Source organism: Python bivittatus, unplaced genomic scaffold (assembly GCF_059951505.1).
Source record: "Python bivittatus isolate LINGU-HERP-01145 unplaced genomic scaffold, Pbiv_v1 ctg000840_np1212, whole genome shotgun sequence".
Lineage (NCBI taxonomy): Eukaryota > Metazoa > Chordata > Lepidosauria > Squamata > Pythonidae > Python > Python bivittatus.
In genome coordinates, this window is record NW_028277113.1 from 42,215,671 (window position 1) to 42,226,535 (window position 10,865).

The 10,865-nt window shown below is 38.5% G+C and overlaps 1 pseudogene; it reads left to right on the plus strand.

Annotated features, from left to right (window-relative positions):
* The first annotated feature begins 408 nt into the window (after positions 1–408).
* LOC148213739 (U2 spliceosomal RNA) lies at positions 409–531 on the plus strand (annotated as a pseudogene).
* The last annotated feature ends 10,334 nt before the right edge of the window (positions 532–10,865 follow it).

Here is a 10,865-nt window from a genome sequence, read left to right on the forward strand (position 1 = left end):
GCTCAACTGAAATCAGCATAAAACATAACATGCATATTAATCTTTATCAGTTTATATCATAAGTATCATCAGCTACATTTCATACACTTATGGAAGAGAACAGAAAACATATGGTTATCTATACTCTGTAAAATAAACGTCACTCTGTTTTCACTTTTTTTTCTTTTTTCTTTGTTATAAATGCTGCTGCAGCATCTACTCCTCATGTAGGATTTTGCTCAATTTTTATCTTGCTGAATCAAGATTAAAGAAATAGAAAAGCAATTAACACATAAGAAACAAGTAATTTGGTACAATTATAATATACACATTATTTACTTATGTGCTTATTTCTACAACTTGTACGCTGCTCCATTTCCAGAATTTCTGAGTGGTTTACGGTATTAATATAAGAATAATAAGTGTAAAATCGCTTCTCAGCCTTTTGGCTAAGATCAAGTGTATAATAAATGTATAAGATTATAACATTTATAATTGGGTGTAGTGTGATCTTACTCATCCCCAAATGCCTTTTGGAAGAGAGTTTTTATAGCTTTCTGAAAATGTAGTAAGCAAGGCATGGTCCAGAGATCAAGAATTAAGATATTCCAAAGAAGATAATCAATTTGCAAAATCTACTTTCTTCAGTATTAGCTAATTATTTTGAATGTAATAATAATAATAATAATAATAATAATAATAATAATAATAATATATAATACCACCACCACCACCAAAAAGCCATACCAAAAAGCCTTGGACGGCACTTAGAAAATCTATACATTGACAAACTTTCCATCTGTCCATTACCAAAGGCCACCCTACTTGGATCCACTGGGGGAGATGGGCGGCATACAAATTTAATAAACAAACAAACAAACAAACAAACTACACTGAAACATTATGACATCCTAGGTTCTTGGGACAAACTCGATGCAAACGAAGGCCAACACCAGCTAAAGAACTGGCAGCGTGATTTCATGTAGTGTATTATCATCATCATCATCATCATCATCATCATCATCATCATCATCATCATCATCTGACTATACTAATTCTAATGCCACTGGTTTTCCTTGAAATGCTGGTAGTCCATTTATGTTGCTCTTTATTTCATATACTTAAATGGAAGGTAATGATAATTAATACTTTACATCTGGAATGCTCTGAAAATACATTACTGTTTACAAACAGTTATGATGCCATGATGACTAGAAGCAAGGAAAATATATAATTAATTCTTTTAAGGACAAGCAACAGGTAACTTAGAATCTAGGAAAATGCCTTATTGAGCATGAAAGCATTACTGAGCATTAATACGAACTGGAACTTTTTATTGACATGTCAGCCAACAAAGATAACCTCCCAGTTCTGGACTTCTACTGTGCAACTGTTTGCTCCATGCCATAATTAGGTTTGTCTGATTATTTATATTTAATTTATTTATATTTATATTTAATTTCTAGCTTGCCCAATTTCAAACACTTCTGGGAAGCTTTGCAAACAATTCCATAAAAAAATCACATCCATATTTTATTATGCTCATCCATTGTAATTAAAGACTTTTTGGTTCCTTTACCATTAGTTGATTGGTTAATTGCCACTTTAGATGAAGTCTTGCTTGATATATTAGTAGAAATTCACAAAAGGTTAGAATGTAATTGTTATTAAACTTTAGTAAATATATATTTTTAAGTACATGAGATGAAGGAAGATGAATTCCCAGCACTCTTTGGTTAATTTAAGAGATGAAGAGAAATACATCCAATACATGAATTGTGTAAAGTAGACTACTGTCCCACTTTCAGAGGCCCATTTATTTGCTATGCAAGATAGGGCCTCCTTCTTCTAAGTCAATTATTTTTACTTTGCCATGAAGCAATTAAAAGACAAACAAACTGCGGAACATCAGGACTATGTCAACATAAGTTTTTGTATGGAAGCTGCGTGTATAGCTCAACATACCCTTTACTTTCTTCTCAGCCTCCAGATGCCTTCTTATTAATAGAAGCAGTTTTAAAAATATATTCTATATTTGGATTGGCAGTGTCAAATTTTAAACCATATTATCAAGCCAGCTGTCTAACTTGGATTGCAAATGGGATTATATCACTTTATGGCTGAGTTACTTCTATTGAAGGAAGCAAGATTCCCAGATGGTTTGCATAAATATCTTTGGATAGATACACAGAAATGCACAACCTATAAGAGCTTATTCAATCATAAACAGTATATTAAAAATATGGGATAAACACAGAAAAAAGAATTAGTCCAGACTTATTGTCCCTCACAAAGGTAATAACGTATATACTGTATATTACAAAACTTAATCCTTCTTAAAACAAAGATGAAATGTTTTAATACTTTTCTTGGGAATGGTCAGAATCATTTTCAATATTGTCTAATAAGCAGCATAGTTCAAAAAGAATTATAAAACCCAAGGCAGAATATTTAGATAGTTTGAATGAATTTGAAAAAGTTATAATACATAACTTATAAAAATAACTCAGAATATCTCTTGGGACTTATTTGCAAATTGTTATTGAAATGCAACTAAAAACAAAGTGAAGGCTGTATGGTTAAATGAATTCAGAACCTAGACAGGACAATTCATCTGCACAATAGAAATATAAATGCAAGACAAATATTATATATACTGTGAATATTACACCGAAAGACTTCTGGTGGGGACAATGGTGGCTTAGCCATCTCTCCATGGGAGTGGAGATGGCACCGCAGCTAGATCGGTGGCTGACAGCAAGCACTGGCCACCCAACTTGCTCCAGATTAAGGAGGAAACTAGGAAATTGACACATATGGTCTCTGGATGGCTGTTACTCGAATGCTAATCACAGAGACCACAGCTTCAGCAAACGGCTTTCGAGTTGAGCATCCGGGAGACAGGGGATCCATCTTTGTTCAAAGCTGCAGTGCAGCCTTTTATGGACACTAGAACCAACCAAACCTCATTTCTAAACATTGTGGATTGTAACTAATTTTTAATTTAAAAGAGATCTTCCTTTGCAACAGATAAGTAAGTCTTTTGGTGCTTTTCCTTATTTTGGGGACTATATTTTTAAACCCCTTCATGGATCACTGCCTTGTCGTGGTGAAGGGGCTTGCGTAACTCAGTGAAGCCATGAGCTATACCGTGCAGGGCCACCCAAGACGGACAGGTCATGACAGAGAGTTCTGACAAAACGTGGTCCACTGGAGAAGGAAATGGCAACCCACTCCAGTATCCTTGCCAAGAAAACCCCATGGACAATGTTAGAAGGCTAAAAGATATGACACCGGAAGATGAGCCCCTCAGGTCGGAAGGTGTCCAATATGCTACTGGGGAAGAGCGGAGGGCAATTCCAAGTAGCTCCAGAAAGAGTGAAGCGGCTGGGCCAAAGCCGAAAGGACGTTCAGCTGTGGATGTATCTGGAAGCGAAAAGAAGGTCCGATGCTGTAAAGAACAATATTGTATAGGTACCTGGAATGTAAGATCTATGAACCAAGGCAAGCTGGATGTGGTCAAACATGAGATGACAAGATTGAACATCGACATCTTGGGAATCAGCGAACTGAAATGGACGAGAATGGGTGAATTTAATTCGGGTGACCATTATATCTACTACTGTGGGCAAGAAACCCTTAGAAGAAATGGAGTTGCACTCATAGTCAATAAGAGAGTGGGAAAGGCAGTAATGGGGTACAACTTCAAAAACGACAGAATGATCTCAGTGCGTATCCAAGGCAAACCATTCAATATCACAGTCATCCAAGTCTATGCCCCAACCACTGATGCTGAAGAAGCTGAAGTTGACCGCTTCTATGAAGACCTACAACACCTTCTAGAACTAGTATCAAAAAAAGATGTCCTTTTCATCATAGGGGATTGGAATGCTAAAGTAGGAAGTCAAGGAGTAATCGGAATAACAGGCAAGTTTGGCCTTGGAGTACAAAATGAAGCAGGGCAAAGGCTAATAGAGTTCTGTCAAGAGAACAAGCTAGTCATAGCAAACACTCTTTTCCAACAACACAAGAGACGACTCTACACATGGACATCACCAGATGGTCAATACCGAAACCAGATTGATTATATACTTTGCAGCCAAAGATGGAGAAGCTCTATACAGACAGCAAAAACAAGACCAGGAGCTGACTGTGGCTCAGATCATGAGCTTCTTACTGCAAAATTTAGGCTTAAATTGAAGAATGTAGGGAAAACCACTAGACCACTCAGGTATGACTTAGATCATATTCCTTGTGAGTACACAGTGAAGGTTATGAATAGATTTAGAGGGTTAGATTTGGTAGACAGAGTGCCTGAAGAACTATGGACGGAGGTCCGTAACATTGTACAGGAGGCAGCAACTAAAACCATCCCAAAGAAAAAGAAATGCAAGAAAGCAAAATGGCTGTCTGATGAGGCTTTACAAATAGCTGTGGAAAGAAGGAATGCGAAAAGCAAGGGTGAAAGGGAAAGATATAAGCAACTGAATGCAGATTTCCAGAGAATAGCAAGGAGAGATAAGAAGGCCTTCTTAAATGAACAATGCAAAGAAATTGAGGAAAACAATAGAATGGGGAAGACAAGAGATCTCTACAAGAAAATTGGAGATATGAAAGGAACGTTTAGTGCAAAGATGGGCATGATAAAGGACAAAAAAGGCAGGGACCTAACAGAAGCAGAAGAGATTAAGAAGAGGTGGCAAGAATACACAGAAGAACTATACAAGAAAGATCTTAATGTCCCTGATGTCCACGCTGGTGTGATCACTGACCTTGAGCCAGACATCCTAGAGAGTGAAGTCAAGTGGGCCTTAGGAAGCATTGCTAACAACAAAGCTAGTGGAGATGACAGTATTCCAGCTGAGTTATTTAAAATACTAAAAGACGATGGTGTTAAAGTGCTGCACTCAATATGCCAGCAAGTTTGGAAAACGCAACAGTGGCCACGGGATTGGAAAAGGTCAGTTTATGTTCCAATTCCAAAGAAGGGCAACGCCAAAGAATGTTCAAACTATCGCACAATTGCACTCATTTCACATGCTAGCAAGGTTATGCTCAAAATCCTACAAGCTAGGCTTCAGCAATACATGAACCGAGAACTACCGGATGTACAAGCTGGGTTTCGAAGAGGCAGAGGAACTAGAGATCAAATCGCCAACATTCGCTGGATCATGGAGAAAGCACGAGAGTTCCAGAAAAATATCTACTTCTGCTTCATTGACTATGCAAAAGCCTTCGATTGTGTGGATCACAACAAACTGTGGCAAATTCTTAAAGAGATGGGAGTACCAGACCACCTTACCTGTCTCCTGAGAAATCTGTATGCGGGCCAAGAAGCAACAGTCAGAACCGGTCATGGAACAACCAATTGGTTCAAAATAGGGAAAGGTGTACGACAAGGCTGTATACTGTCACCCTGCTTATTTAACCTATATGCAGAGTACATCATGAGAAATGCCAGGCTGGAAGAATCACAAGCCGGAATTAAGATTGCAGGGAGAATCATCAACAACCTCAGATATGCGGACGATACCACCCTAATGGCAGAAAGTGAAGAAGAACTAAAGAGCCTCTTGATGAGGGTGAAAGAGGAGAGTGCAAAAGCTGGCTTGAAACTCAACATTAAAAAAACTAAGATCATGGCATCTGGACCCATCAATTCCTGGCAAATAGAAGGGGTAGAAATGGAAGCAGTAACAGACTTCATTTATTTGGGCTCCAAGATCACCGCAGACGGAGACTGCAGCCATGACATTAAAAGTCGCTTGCTCCTTGGGAGGAAAGCTATGGCAAGCCTAGATAGCATATTAAAAAGCAGAGACGTAACCTTGCCGACAAAGATCCGCATAGTCAAAGCTATGGTTTTTCCAGTAGTAATGTATGGCTGTGAGAGCTGGACCATAAAAAAAGCCGAGCGCCGAAGAATTGATGCCTTTGAACTGTGGTGCTGGAGAAGACTCTTGAGAGTCCCCTGGACTGCTAGGAGGTCAAACCAGTCAATCTTAAAGGAAATCAACCCTGACTGCTCATTGGAAGGATCGATAATGAAGCTCAAGCTCAGATATTTTGGTCACCTAATGCGAAGAGAGATCTCTTTGGAGAAGACCCTGATGCTGGGAAAGATTGAAGGCAAAAGGAGAAGAGGACGGCAGAGGATGAGATGGTTAGATAGCATCACTGAAGCAATGAGCATGAAACTGAGCAAACTCAGGGAGGCAGTGAAGGACAGGAAGGCCTGGCGCAATATGGTTCATGGGGTCACGAAGAGTCGGACACGACTTAACGACCAAACAACAACAATATTTTTAAAAGAAGGAATAGAGTTTTAATTTGAATTTGATTAATTCACAAAAAGCAGGAGGAAAATTAGAATTTAAAAGAGACTTAAAAATTACGTATTATGAAAAGGGAAGATTTATTTGCTAGAAGTTTCTATTTCTACAAAACTCCATTGACAGTAACAAGGTTTGCCTTTTCCATGGGAAAGTTTCTTGTTTTGCTAGATTGTGCCTGTTAATTGGCTGAGTTCTTAAAACAGAAGAAGATGTAATTTGATCCTTATGTGTTTCCTCTGATGTGTGCCTGCAATTTCAGCTTGAAAGGCATCAGTGGCTGTGAACTGTTGACTTTCACTTATATGATTCCTATGGTTGTTTGCTTTGGGGGAAAAATAATAAGAACATTAGAAGAGGTCCCTTGGAGCAGCTGTTAGAAGATATAACAACTCCTTTAAGTTTACTTCAATCAATGTTTGATGAATTAAGAGCTAAATTTTTAAGTCCCTTAAAAATAATAGAGCAAAGATTATATATGAGGGTTAATTTTGAAATGGAGGTGGAGATTGACTTGAAAGTAGATTTAGAGTTTAAAAAATGCAGGACTATGGCAGTAGTATAAACAAAGATGCTATGGATTTGAAAATGGATTTTAGAATGCCAAAGGACAAGAGTGATGTGGGAAAGGATGCCAGAATGGATTTACAAGTGAAATGAACTGATGTTATAATGAGTATACAAATAATGGAAGAGAACAGTGACTTGGAAAGACTTTTTATCTTGGATTTGCAAAAGAATTGTGCTGAATTAATGAGGCTATTCTTGGGAAGAGAGAAAGAGAAACTACTGCAGTTGTTTTTGGGAGAAGATAATGAGAGAATTATGGAGAATCAACTGGTGGGACATTATTTGAAAGGATTGAAAATTAAGCTTTATAATAGTAAACAGAAGTGTATTGTCGAAGGCTTTCACAGCCGGCATACGATGGCTGGTGTGGGTCTTCCGGGCTGTGTGGCCATGTTCTGGAAGTTTTGTTTCCTAACGTTTCGCCAGCATCTGTGACTGGCATCTTCAGAGGGTAGGAGCACAGACAAGAGCAGGTGGGCACAGAGAGAACTGCTCCTGTCTGTGCTTCTGCCCTCTGAAGATGCCGGTCACAGATGCTGGCAAAACGTCGGGAAACAAAACTTCCAGAACACGGCCACACAGCCTGGAAGACCCACACCAACCATAGTAAACAGAAGGTTTGCAAAGTGAACTTATTCAATTATGGTTAATGTATTTGTTGAGGTTTTTTGGTAGATATTAATGGGAATTTTTTTTTTTTTTTTGACCAGGACTAAATGACGAGGTTTTAAGGATCTGTGTATAAGGATGAAGGTTAAAATATGTTTGTTATTAAATTTAAGGAATTTTTGTTTTATATATGATAATAGCTGTAATGTTTTTATTGTTTATAAGGATAGAAAGATATGACACTATGGAGTTGGTTGAGATGGTGAAATTGATGGTTTTGATTCGAGAAAAGATATTGTGTAATTTTAATGCAAATTGGAACCTTTTCTTTTGACTTTTTGCGGGAAGCAGAAAAAAATGAAATCTTGTATGGATTTGATGATTAGAAGTAACATGGGTTAATAGAAATAATAGGAGTTAAATTGTAAACTTACAGCAAGAATTTGATGTGTAATGTTACTTATATCTGTTGCGAGGAGGGTCAGAAGTCAATTCTTTTTTTTTTTATTTTGTTGTTTCTCTCTTTTTCTTTTCTGTACTTTTGATCTTTACTATCTTCTTTTTCCAATTTTCTTTTTCTTATCTTTTATCTTAATATTGATTTATATTAGTTTTTATTGTTTCTTATTAAAAATTAATAAAGTTATTATTTTAAAAAATGAATATTACACTGAAAGGAAACTGGAACAAAATGTATTACTATTGGTACATTACTCTAGTGCTGATTGCCAAAATAGATAACTCATTTTCTAAATACTATTGGAAAGACTATAATCAGGTCAGATCATTCTTTTGTATTTGGTAGCAATGTTATAAAGCTCAACAGTTCTGAAAGATTATTTATTATGTTGTACGCCACCCAGAGACAAGTTTAGTGGAATGAGCAGCCATATAAATTTGTTAAATAAATAAATCAAATTAAATTTATACAATACAACAAATCTTAAAGGGGGAATTCTCTTTCCTGCCACTGTTTTTCTGTTAAACATCACTGAACCCTATGTTCCTACTAAGTATATAGAATTTACTCTGTATATAAATACATTATGCCTCTTATTAAAAAATCACCTACAATTCCATATTTACTGAACTAAACTAAACTATGGGAGTATTTATCAATGTAAAAAAACCCTTCATATTTGGAAAATAAGTCTAATATGGAATTTAATTCAACTTGGAAACCATTTATGAATTATAACTCACTGCAGGGAGGTAGGGTCTATTAGATCAGCTTCCCCCAGCTGCCTAATAGACCCAGTGCAGTTTCAGAGGGAGCTTTTTTTGCAAAGCTCTGGCACACAGTTTGGCTGATACCTTTGTCACAGCTTGGAATGAGCAGGTGATGGGAACACTGGACTGAATTGCACCTGTGTGGATGCTCTGTGTATGTGGACCTCATAGAGCACCATGGTTTACTGAGCAGCTCAAGAGATGAAGTGATACAAGAGATGCCTAGAGCACCACTTAAGGAAGACAAAGAGTGGCAAAGACAGGTAAAAGCCATCATTATGGCTTACCTTGTGATGATAAGTATGGCGAAGCACTCTTACTTCTCCACCCTTATTGTGTCTTCAGATAGCTGACCATCAGCTCTGTTTCAGATGATCAGGTCCCTCCTGGATAAAGAGAAGCCAGGGGAGTCCTTGCAGGGCTGCTGTGAGGAACATTCTTGCCATCTGTCAGACAAAGTCATTCAGCTTTGCTCTGAGCTGGACTCCAGCTGAGCAGATCCTTTGGAAGTGACCGAGTCATGTCTGAACCCTGTTATCTGGGAAGAGTTCAAGATGGTTGATCCTGAGAAAGTGGACAGGTCCTTGTGGCTGTGAGCTCAACCACCTGTGGCCTGGATCCATGCTCCTTCTGGTTGGTTAAGGCCTCTTGGGAAGTAGCATGTGGTTGGGTCCAAGCCATGGTTAATGCCTGTTTGTGTGGGGCCAGTTCCTCAGGGCTCGTGTCCTCTCCATTTTAACATTTACATGAAACCACTGGATGAGGTCATGGCATGGGGTACAGTATCATCAATATACAGATGATACCCAGTTATACATCTCCACCCTTGGCTGGACAGGTGATGGTGTTGTGGTGCTGACTGAGTGCCTAGAAGCTGTGAGGGTCTGGATGGGGAGAAACCGACTTCGATTTGACCCTGGCAAGATGGACTGGCTTTGGGTCCCCAAAGTCTGGTGATATGCTATCTTTGACTCTGGATGGGGTTGCATTTTCCTGGACTGAGCTGGTGCACAGTTTGGGGGTCCTCTTAGACTCATGGCTCCTGCTTGGAGAGCAGGTGGCAGCTGTGGCTAGGGAGCCCTTTGCACAGATTCATTTTGTGTGCCAATTGTGCCCTTTCCTGGACTGGGAGACCTTGCTCATGGTCATTCATGTCTTGGTCACTTCCTGTTTGGATTACTGCAATGCACTGTACATGGGGCTACCCTTGAAGGCCATCCAAAAGTTACAGCTGGTCCAGAATGTAGCATTGCACACAGTGTTGGGCACCCCTAGGTTCACCCCTGTTGCATGAGCTGCACTAGCTTCCAGTTTCCTTCCAGATGCAATTCAAGGTACTGGTTATTATCTTTAAATAATACATGGCATGGGACCAGGCTATTTGTGGGAGTGCCTCTCCCTGAGGGTATCTGCCCATCCCACTAGATCAGATTCTGTGGGCATGCTCCAGGTCCCTCCCCTCCCCTGAAAATTGCCATCTGGTGGGATCTAGGAAGTGTGCCTTTTCTGTGGCTGCACCTACCTTACGGAACACACTCCTGCTCACAATTTGGCAGGTCCCCACCGTCTTAGCCTTCCAGAAGGCCATTAAAACCTGGCTCTTTACCCAGGCACTGGGGTAGAATAGTGGAGCCTGTGGATGGTTGTTGGGGTACCGTGGGAGGTTGATTGAGGTGCTGGGTTTTTAGTTTTTCTTATGTGGCTTTTATGGTTTTTGTAGTTTTATTGTTATTGTGAGCTATCCCAGGATCCTGTTTCAGGATGGGAGACCCTACAAATAAAATAAAACTCTACATATGGACTCATTCTACATCTGAAATTCATACTCCTCTTATATTTTCACTGGCTTGTTAAACACAGAACTTTTTAGATCAGTCAGAAACTTTTGTTAATTGTTTATTTTGGATTATGAATCTTATTATACTGGCTCCGTTTGTTAATTAATTAATAAATTGACTTGATTCTAATAATATTTTGATCACTCTTATATACAGCACTAATTTATTTTTACTTCCAAATTTTTACTGATTTTTTAATCTCTTTTCTAGGTATATTTCCTACTTCTTTTCTGCTGTTTTATTTTATAGGTTGTGCTTTTAAATATAAATTAAATAACAAAATATTTTAAAATATTTGATATTACTT